Consider the following 11644-nt stretch of genomic DNA (forward strand, 5'->3'; position numbering starts at 1 on the left):
ATGAAAGAAGTAGGTTCTTTAGCTTTCTCATGGCTTTTGTGTGCTCTTCTTCCCATCGAAACTTTTGATTATTTCTCAACAGCCTATAATGGGGATCTGCTACATGTGCATAATGTGGTATCCAAATAAGTTAGAAGACGCGAGCACCAAGAAATCTTCGAACTTCAGTTATAGTTGTACATGTTTCTTTCATGTTTTTGATTGCATTCATCTTTTTTGGACAAGCCTTTCTACCATAAGGACCACACATATTCCCCACAATCAAAACTTCATTGACAGCAAATTCAGATTTTTGCCCTCACAGGGTCAGATTAACTTCTTCGAGCTTTGTCAAAATCTTCTCACAATCTTCGATACGGTCTGCAACAAACTTACGACACCCCCTTGAATCCATAGCTTCATATTTATCTTTGTCTTCACATCCTTTGATGGGCACATCATCAAGAAATGGCATTGTGATTTGAGGTATGAAGTACGTAGAACCTTGTTCATCCCATTCATCGTATGTGAAACTCAATTTGTTGCTCCTTGAGGTAAGGTACACATCCTTACCAGTTCCAAAGGTGTTTTCATAGTTGTCAGATCTCTACTCTCAACATCTAGCTGAAATTGATCGTACCCTGAATAGAGATCTCCCATTGAATAAATTGACCTTCCTGCAAACGCCTCTGTAAATTCATCCACTATAGGACCTGTACCCACATTCCTGATGGTAACCTTGTTTACGGGTTGCATATCTTGTATGAACCGCAAAGCTCCATTCTTCTTAGGCACAGTGAACCACCTGTTTGAATATGGCGTAGAAGAAGGCTCCAAGATACCCATGCTAATCTTTTCATTGAGTAGTTCTATTAACTTTGGCAAATGTGCTTTCGGAATCGGAATTGGGCGTAGATTCCAAGGTACATGAGGGATAGTGAAGATCACCATAGGTGCAACAACATTAGGATCAACACACCCTATCTCATGTGGCTGGAAAGCAAAAGCCTTACCATGTCTTGAAAGCATTTCTTTAAAACTCTTCTTCTCTTCTTTTGTTAAAAACTCTTCACAACCAACTTTTATCTCTTTTAGGGATTCCATTGTGAACTTGTGTCCAGTTCTTTTTGGATCCCTGAGACTCGGCTACAAAGAAGCTTGCTCTAGCTTTTTCCTGCAATCTAATGGTAAAGGTAAGGCCACTGGTCTCACTTTCTTTGCCACCGTTTTGTACTTGGTCTCCACATGCACTTCCAGTCCTTCATTAGCATTGAAATCTTTCTGATCTTCATAAGACTCAATCACATCATACATTTCCATAGAGCATACTTCCACAATGTGGGTTCCATCTTGCATGCTAGAATCCATCATATCATTGCTTCATTGTTATAGCATTTTGCAAGATAGGCATGCACTGATAAAGAGTCCACAGGGTCATCCCAACCTGTAATATGGCGTATGCAATCACCGGCTTCATGTAATACCTGTTTAGTTACCTTCCCTTTTTCGGCTGAGGCTACTGCATATGGCCACAAGCTATCAACCTCCTCAAAATCATATGGAGTATACTTTAACGCTTCCTTTGGAATGAGCTCTATCTTTGCCCCATACGTAGCAGCCTCCACTGCAGAAATAGCATGACTGGTCGCCATATGCTCCACTAACTTTCGCATACCTCCTTTTCCAAAGTTTGTTCCTAATGGCATACTTGTCTCCCACAGATGGATCTTGCCATCCTTAAAAAACACAAGATCTCTTTTTAAGGCATCACTGAAGCTATCACAATCCCTTCTACCACGGTCTGTGCCATCACACCATGTACAAATCCTTCTTTGCTTTGGGATTTTTGTCCTACATGTTGTCCTTTTTCTTCAAGCCTTGTTAGCTTTAACTTCATTTCTCGCATGCCCTTAACAAGCTCATCAAGCATTGAATTATCACCTTTTGCACTCACAATAGTAGGATTTGGTGGAATCTCTGACATGCTAGGAGGAGAGGTAGTACCATTCACCACCATCTTGTCCCTACGACGTTGCCTCTTAGCAAGCAATGAGACTGCGTCTTCAACCTCTTTCCACTCAGCCTTTAGGCCTTGTTCTGTATTATTTTCTTCAAGGAGTAGCTCTAGATTTTCTTGGAGCTCATGGCCTGCACCTTGAAGGAACAATTTGGTCTTTTCACTATCCAAAGTAGCCCGCCCTGTTCCTAACAGTTGAGCATAGCCTCGCTCAAACTCTCTCAAAAGTTCGGTAATGGAAAGTCCTTCTTCTGGCTTTGCAACCCATTCCAAGAAGGTCCTTTTTGTAACCCTTTCAGAGTCCTCCATGAAGTATTCCTCCCTTAGGGCTAATTTGAATTGCTGCCAACCTTCTCCATGCTCCTCCCTGATTCCCCTTACATGGTCTCTAATCTCGGGGACCACAACAAGCTCAAAACTACGAATCATGTCCACCTCTGGAATCTGTTGTAGCTCCATCTCCTTTACATAACCACGAAGAAACTTTGTGACATCTTTCCCTTCCAATTGGTCCATTTTGTTCACAATAGCTTGAAGGGCTTTGGTTGCTGACACCTCCCTTCTTTCTGTAGCCTGTTGTTGTTGCATACACATGGCGAATGCTTGAAACATTTGCATTGTGCCTTGATCAAAAAGCATGCCTTGTTGCTCTTGTTGATCCATAGCTTTAATTATTTATAAATAAACCTTTCAAAACACTTATTTGAACCCCCACCCCAGCTGCTTCGTGTCGGGTTCACCAGAATGTCGGAAAGTGTGTGCAGAACCTCTGGTTGTGAGAGTTCGTGATGAGAGTCATAAACCCTTTGCAAGAAAGCTTTTGTGGAGAATCACCAATCCTCTTTCTAAAGGTGATAGAGAATCTAAGAGCGTTCGTGACAGTAAAGTCACAAACCCTCTTTCCTATCGTGCTTGGAGATTGCTTGCTTTCGTAGTCGAGAGTATGATGAGAGGATCATCATATCACATTCAATTTCACTTAAAAAGACCATTGAAAAACACTAATGTTTCAGCCATAAAACCTCAATGCTCATACAAGCACAATTCTCAATCAAAACCCAAACCTCTTTCATGGTATCATGTAACATCGCCCCCAATTACATAGTTGTAGCATCAAACAGTTGAAAGGAATGCTCTATCTTCCACCTTCACGACGACCATTTTCTGATTTTGCAGAGATTTAAGAGCTTCAAAAGTGAAGCCCACACACCATTTTGATAAGGGGAAACCCTAATTCACTCCCTCACTAGCTCAGATACAAGATTTCGAAGAGGCGGGACTGCCCTACACATAGATTGAGCAACCATGGAAGCAATTACACAGTAGAGAAAAATTGATGGTTTTTTCTGTAAAAATCCCCCTTCTCTCTCTTCCCACGGAAATATGAGCTGATGTGTCAATTTTTGGGCCATGTTGCCACTTTGGATCCAAAACTATGCCATTTTCAGCTCATTTTTAACCCAAAAAATGCCATTTTTGATACGAAAAATCCCAAACGGAGTCAAAAAAATCCCTAAATTTGTGGGATCCCTCGCAGAATCATAAAAAGCATAGATAAGCATGATTTTTCATCCATATACCATTTTGGGTCACTTTCCATGCAATTCTACAATGGTGCCTATTAGCTGCTATTTTTGGCAGTTTTTTCCCGCATCAATCTTTGTAGGCGAAATGAGCGTGCCACCGTGAAACACTTGGACTATGTACATTTTCAAACCAAATTAAGCATCTTATCAAGTGGAAAAGCATGCAAATGCGCCACATCCAGGGCCACGACTCCTTGGATAGGTATGTACATGATAATGACCGTAGTAGACGCTTCAACTTATATCACAATATGTACAGGATTGCTTTTATTTGCATACATCGAGAATTGTCAAGAGTGAGGTGAATGTTTTATTTCACACTATGTACGTGCCACGGCACGACACCGTGTCTGCTAAGATAGTTTATGGCCTCTGTCTGTTTTTCAGGCGTAATCAAGGGCAATAACAATTCTTTCAAGAGGGGGGTATGTCACAAACTGGTGATGTGTCATGCTCGGACACACTTAGTAGGCTACAGGCCCGGGAAAATGTAGTAGGCTGACGTGGCAGATTTTCAAAATTCCCGCTTTTTGTGCTGCACTGCTGACGTGGCAAAGCTGTACGAAAACCTTTCTTTTGGTAGTGGTGAAAACTTACGTTGGAATTGAAAAGCTTTTGGAAATCTTGCTGTATTTTTACAAGCTTTTAAAAGAGAATCTTTTGGGACTCTCCTTTCGGGGCATCCCTTGTAACCTTTAAATACGTGGGCCGCCGGGCCCTCACTTCGCAGAGCATCTAGACGCACAGTCTGAGAGTGAGAACCCTCCCACTCTCTTGTACTTTGAACATAGATCAATACAAAAACAAATATTGAAAGGGGCAGATGCCATGTGGTGGCTCCCCTGCTAGCCAATGTAACTATGACTCTCGAAAGCTAAAGCTGTCATGGCTCGTCATGAGGATGACAGGAATTTGTAATTGTTTGATTTTGTTAATGTAATTTACTTGCAACTGTGAGTTTTTGGGGGTGAAAAAAGGATAGTAGATGCCATGGTCAATTCCAAGAATTAAGGGGATGGTCACTGAAGGCTTATTTATCACTAAGCCTCGACATTTACTGACAACAGTGTAGAGCATCCACCTTCGACAACAGGAAGAGAGAGAAAGGTCAAGGCGGAGGCAAGAGAGAGACAGCAAGCACTGATCGGGAGTAGATAGGCATAGTTTTGTGACTACCTAAATAGGCATAGTGGCGTACCAAACCAGTGAGAAAATATGGAAAGATGCCATGTGTCACATGTTGTCGATGGACCTACAAAAAACTAGGCCTCGCATGACCATAGCCTAAGCACAAAAGGCATAAAGGAAGAAGTCTATTTTCCACCATACATGGCATTATGGCCAAGTACCAATGGGACAATCCAATCATTTAGATAAGGGCAACACATTAACACTATTGATCTTGTGTAAACCTCTTTAACGTTCTGACACGGGTCCTTTAAGACACTGAGAGACGGGATTTGGGATCAAGAATTCTAGGTAGGATATCGAGATGGGTTGTGCCCTTCGATTGGCAAAAAGTAAACAAGGACAAAGTTTGTAAACAAGGGCAAGGAGGGAGTGGACATCCGAGTTGGCTTATAGGATTCATGTTCACCACACAAGGCACATGATGTGCGTGGGAGACTTGGTTAGGCCATCAGGGTTTTGGGTTCGAATCATCCGCTCGCAAGGTCAACTGCCACATCTTTAGTGTCGTTCATTGGCCTTGAGATTCTCGTGAGGGGAAAGAGCCGTTGATTCCACCGCTGAATGGTCTTAAAGACCCCGTGTCACTTACTGCTAGCGGGGGGGGGGGCGTCCACATGTTTTAGGTCAATAAGAATATACGTCCTCAATCCAAAGTTGATTGAGAGAAGACATTCCCATGCCTAAATTAAGTATCTTATATTCTCTAGAAAGGAACCTTAGTCTTTGTGAACTTTTTCTCTGGTCTATCACTACATGTATTAGCTAGGAGGCTATGGACAACATGCGCAAGGGAGCGTGAGTTTTGCTTAAGCTTGGGCATGCTCGAGCATGGGGGGCATGGTGACAAAGGTGGCTGGGATCTACTGTGCCTTGACCTCCTCTTTTTGGTTGTGGTGGCTTGGTAGTGGCCCCCTTCTTTCGAAAGGAGAATGAGGTTAAGAGGTGTGGTGCACTTCCGTGTGTGCAAGGCGACAAGGAGGGGGCTCGTGGTGACAGAGATTTCCATATGTTGACTTCATCCGTGGTTGGTTTCACTCATCCGAAGGTGCATGGATTGCTTTTCCATATCGCTGTTGACTTCTCTAGTTGGTTGGATCCTGCCCCGCCGTTGCCCTTTCATCGAAACGCACAACACTCTTTGGTCTAGAGCGGTCATTCCAAAGGTAGTGGGTTCGATTCGTTGGATGCCTCAGAACAAGTGAGCCACGTAGCCAATCGTGCACACAATGGTAGTAGACGAAAGGGTAAAGTCACTAAAGTGACTGCCCTTTCATCAAAATTCACAACACTCTTTGGTCTAGAGAGGTCATTCCAAAGTTAAAACTTAAACACACTAAAGGAAGGACTGTTCTGTACGGCATTATTTGTGTTCTATGGTATCCATGACTCAGCAAAGCATGGATTTGTTGTAAGTTTATGGTATTATGCTAATATAATATAATATACACCACTCACATTTGTGAGTTTGGCAAAAAAAAAAAAAGATTGGAAGTCGAATGTTTGCAAATGTGACACTTTAACGAAAAGGTAAGAGGCTAATTAAAAAAATAAATTGACCCAAGTGTTCTTAGAATTATTATAGCTCATTACACATGGTTCTTTGCAATTTGACTAAATTTTGAAATATCGTAGTTCAAATTAAAACAGAAAACCTTGATTGTTTTCTCTTTTTTTGAAGTCCACAGCATACATTCTCGAGAGATGACCAACAAGAGTACAGAATTGGAACATTATTCTCTCTGCCCCAAATGGGATCTATTTAGAATATTGAAGAAACTGCACCAATGGATCCTGAGACAGCATTACTGATACCAGAAACAGTCGCACTAGCTATCTTCTCAACAGCATTGACAAGAGTCTCTACCACATCGGGGACTCCATTGGTGGGAACAATTTCAAAGCCAATAATGTAATAGTTCTTTGTTGCAGTGCTACCGGCTTTAGTTCTGATTGTATATCTCTTGCCTCCCTGAGGTTCAAAGCGTGTATACTCATCATAATGCATTTTTAAGTTTGCACTAAACCTATCATAATCTGTACTCCATGATCCACCCTCTGAATAGCTGGCATAGTACATTCGCACCCATGGGAACGACACGATTGATTGAACTCTCTTTTGTTAAGGTTGAATTGATGAACCTATGGGACAACACAAAGAAAAGTCATATGTAAAGCAATAAACTAATGGTAATTAAATAGTAGGCACAATTTTTATAATTCTCTTTGTCAGTTTATGTCACATGATTAAATAATTTTTAGATGTGTATATATGTGTGTATATATGTATGTGTGTGTGTGTACATATATTTATGTATATACATATATATGTGTGTGTGTGTGTATATACATATGTATATATGCATGTATATATATACATACAAATACATACCCAAACACATACATAAAAGAAGATTCTTCTTTGACTAAGTGGGGAGCACATTCATATCTCTACAGTTAATAGATTCATGCTCACCTTCGGATTATTGGAAGTGCTTATGGTAACTTCGACATCACTTGAATCATAGTCATCATAGTCGATCAAGTAGTAGACCCTCAACTTAATATGCATGGTTTTCTCCACCACAAAGGCCGCTACTTGTAGATCGTTATCCACTTCTGTATACACATGCAATGTTGCACGATTGTTCATGAAGACCTTGGCAAAAAAAATTGGGTTAGAGGAGAGGAGACAATGCATAGTCAAGGAAAGGAATATAGTAAACCATTTGAAGGCAATAATGTTGACCATTGATGGAACTAAGGACAAAACTGTGGCATGCCATAGTAGTTTTTTTTTCTTGCAAATTTTGGGCGAAATTGCAATTGATAATAAGCTTTGTTGTCCACGAAATCACTCTCTGCATAATCAGGATGGTTTTTGGCAATAAGACATTTTCCATCATGCCATTCCGTGCTAAAGCTCATGAGACCTCCCACAAGATTTCCCAAATTCATGAGCACATTGGCCAAACTTGGATATACAAATTCGCCCGATTCTTTCACGAGCTTGCTAACTGCCTCAAACATTGTCTTCTACATTAAATTGTGTTTAGAAAGTAGAACAATAGTTTTTTCTATTTTTATTTTTAATTTGCCTCAATGGTTAATGCCATTCTCCCCCCCCCCCCCCCCCCCCCCCCCCCTCCCCCCAAACCCAAATTCACGATAGAGAGTGTATGTATTGCATTCACCAACATAATGTACAAAGGTACCTCAAGCTCGTGGCGAGACTTGAGAGACATCAGATTACAATAGACAGCAATCGGGCTTCCCAAAGAGACAACTAACTACCCCTCAACAGGTGATTTCTATCCCGTCAAAAGGGCGTTGATGGCCCAATACCATTCATCAGAAGGGCTAATCATGTCTGAAATAAAATATGTAAGATGCTAAAATACATACACGTGGATAGTTAATGCATGTTTGATAATCAATTTTTAGATTTTTTAAAAAGAAACAATGTGAATCCCACAAAAAGTGCCAAAACAAGAAAGATAGTACCTTATTGTAAGCAGATTCAAGGTGTTCATTGACATCATTCAGGAAGTCGATAATCTCAGCTTTGCTATATCCACAGGTTGCACTTGCGAGCATCATCTCTCGAAGCAAGCCCACATACAAGGCAAGAGCTGAACCATATGAGCACACATTGTGCTTCATATATGAAGGTTGTGCATACAAGGTGAGCATGTGCATCAACGTCGATTTGCAATTTTCAAAGCGTACCACCACCTTTGCTCCATGAAAAGCTCATAATCAGAAAACATGACACGTATACATCTTATTCAATAATGCTAGTGCCATGCATTCTTGACAAATTCTCATGATAATTCCCACATTGTGACTTACCTCAACATCACGAGCTTCTGTGAGGGAGGCATGACATACCTAGCTAGGTACGATTGGGGGCAGGGGACCGTTCCATGTCCCCAATCTTACCGAGCTAGGTATGCGGTGCCTCCCGAGCAGAAGCTCATGATGTTATGCATTGTATAAAAAACATTGAAAAGAACTCGGTTTTCCTACATGATAGAATTTCTAAATCTTCTTGTGATTATTGAAAAAGAAAGAGAGAGAAGTAACAGAGGAAGCATTTTCTTTGTAGGACTGGACGGAGAGATGGTAGTCCTGGCCGAGTTGGGCGATGCTGGCGTTATAGGCGCGAGCCTGGTCGGCCACGCTCTCCGCCAGCGCTTGACTGATCATTTTGCCTACCAACTCGAAGAGCGAGTCCATGGCTGCCTTCTTCTACGCCGACGTCCGGTTGGCCAGGGCCAGGTCCCAAATGTGGCCAAAGAAAAGCTGCACGAAGGGCCCAGCCGCTGGCACCAGCCCCATGTGAAGCAAATAGGAACTGATGCTAATAACAACTAATCTAACAAAGTAAATAATGAGAGAGAGAGACACTGCAGTGTAGCAAGGAAGTAAAGCTAACTTGTATTTATAGAATGAAATAAGAACTTGCACACTCTTCAACATAACAAAGGTGCCTTTATATACATTAGGCAAGGGGAGCCTTATTGGGTAAGTGCTAGGATGAAGGGACGTTACCTACATTAGGGGGAGATGATTTAGGGGGTGGGTGAGATGATTGAGGCGCTGAGTGAGCACCGTTAATAGTGGTAAGATATTTCACACCTCCCCGTAACGGTGAACACATCATTACATGGGAGAATCCCCCCCTTAAGGAGGTGTGCAAGCAGTAGGCACAAGTGACAAATTTCGACATGTTGTAGTTTGGGTCGTAGCAGGTACTGATTTGGTGAGGAAATCTGCCCAATTGTGAGCAGTGGGCACATATTGCAACTTTAAAAAACCATTGGCGACCAATTCCTTGATGAAGTGATAACTGATTTTGATGTGCTTTAGTTTGTTGGAGAAACTTGGGGAAGCAGCCAGAGCAATTGCAGATTGGTTGTCACAGTAGAGGGTTATGGCTTCTTCCGAGATAGGATATGGAAGTTGAAATTCGTGAATGAGCTCAGCAATCCAGAGAGCTTCTCTGGAAGCAAGAGCAGCAGCTACATATTTGGCTTCAGTCGATGAAGAGGCAATTGAAGATTGTTGTTTTGTTTGCCAGGATATTGGTGCACCTGAAAGAGAGAATATATAGCCACCTGTGGAGAAGCAGCGGGGATCATCCCCTGCCCAATTGGCATCGACATAGCCACTCAGAGAGATAGGTATGGTGGCATCATAAGCATAAGTGAGAGCATAGTGCTTAGTGGTCAGGAGATAGTGAAGTGTGAGTTTTGCAGCTTGCTTGTGTGCTTTGCATGGCTGTGACATAGCGCGAGATAATATATGGCCGGTGTAGCAGAGATCAAAGCGAGTGCAGGATATCAGATAACGAAGCTGACCACAAAACTTGGGATAATGAAGAGAAGGCCAATAGAGCTCATCAGCGGGAGAGTAGGCATGGAATTCAGGTGCTAAGTTGTGTTTGAGAGGAAGGAGGCTGAATTCAGGAGAACAAGTGCTCATGCCATAATAAGTGAGAAGCTCTTCAATGTATTTTACCTGGGTGAGTTTGATCCACTTGCCATAGGGGTCGCGAAGCACTTGAATGCCGAGAAAATACGTCATTGGTCCCTTGTCACTGACAGGGAATTCTTGTTGGAGACAGTCGATGGCGCGCAATACCATGATTTCAGTGGTGCCGGTGAGTGGGATATCATCCACAAATAATCCCAGAATGGCGAGGCCATCATTTGTACGCCAGATGAAGATATTGAAGTCGACACTAAGTCGCTCCCAACCACATGCAATGAGATAATTGTGTATGCGTGTATACCATTCACGTGCAGACTGTTTGAGGCCGTATATAGGCTTGCTTAGCTTGCAAATATAGTCAGGATAATATGGATTTGCAAAGTGAGGGGGTTGGGTCATGTAAACAAGCTCGTAGAGCAAGCCGTGCAAAAAGGCTGTTTTAATGTCAAGGTGATGTAGGGGCAAATTATACTTTGCAGCTATAGCGACTAAAAGTATAAATGAAGTTAGGCCTAGAACAGGGGAATATGTATCAAAATAGTCTACACCATACCTCTGTGTATAGCCGCGAGCGATAAGTCTGGCTTTGTAGCGCTCAATTCTGCCATCCGGGAAGTACTTTTTCTTCAATAGCCATTTGCATGTGACTATATTGTGATGCTCTGGCGGTGGAACAAGATCCCAAGTATGGGCTTCTTCAAGTGCCTGAAGCTCAACTTGAATTGCTTTGTGCCATAAATCTCCCTCACTGGATGAGAGGGCATCGACGACTGAGATTGGCAGAATATCTTCGATGGGAGCGGATGGGGTGGTCGATTGAATTTCTTCTTGGAGAACAACCGAGAAGCTTGTAGCAGCGTAAATATCTGCTAATGACCTTGTGCGGATGCGACTGCTAGAAGCTGCTTGATCAAGGTGTTGTGCTGATGGTGATGAATCCGACGAGGTGCAGGTGGTGGGAGATGTCGTTGAGGTTGATGTAAGTGGCTCGACCTCGTCGATCCCCGATCGAATAGGTTGATTTGAGGGTGTGGCATGAGAATCCTCCATTGGCAAGGAAACCGATGTCTAGGTGGTAGGTGTGTGATAGGATGACGCAGAGCGAGATGGCTCTCGGGTAGGGGCTGCCAGCAAGGAGGGAGCAGGTAGGGGCATTGAACTCTTACGGGCGGTTTGGTAGGTCCGAACCATAATGGGCGAGGATGGGGTTTGCAAGGCGGGTGGCCGATGGTGGGAAACGCTGCCAAGAGGGAAATTATTTACTGTGTGGTGAGGTTGAGAGTTATTGGAAGATGGTGCAGCAGGGACAGAGCATCGTGTGATGCCGCGAGGGGAGGTTGGAGAGTGATAGGCGCCCAAGGGGCTTGATTGGTTGAGG

General features: G+C 42.8%; 1 pseudogene; it reads right to left on the minus strand.

Annotated features, from left to right (window-relative positions):
* Nucleotides 1-6532: 6532 nt before the first annotated feature.
* Nucleotides 6533-9111, minus strand: LOC147431504 (uncharacterized; annotated as a pseudogene).
* Between the last annotated feature and the right edge of the window lie 2533 nt (nt 9112-11644).

Source organism: Adiantum capillus-veneris, chromosome 21 (genome assembly GCF_014529385.1).
Source record: "Adiantum capillus-veneris isolate H3 chromosome 21, ASM1452938v2, whole genome shotgun sequence".
NCBI lineage: Eukaryota > Viridiplantae > Streptophyta > Polypodiopsida > Polypodiales > Pteridaceae > Adiantum > Adiantum capillus-veneris.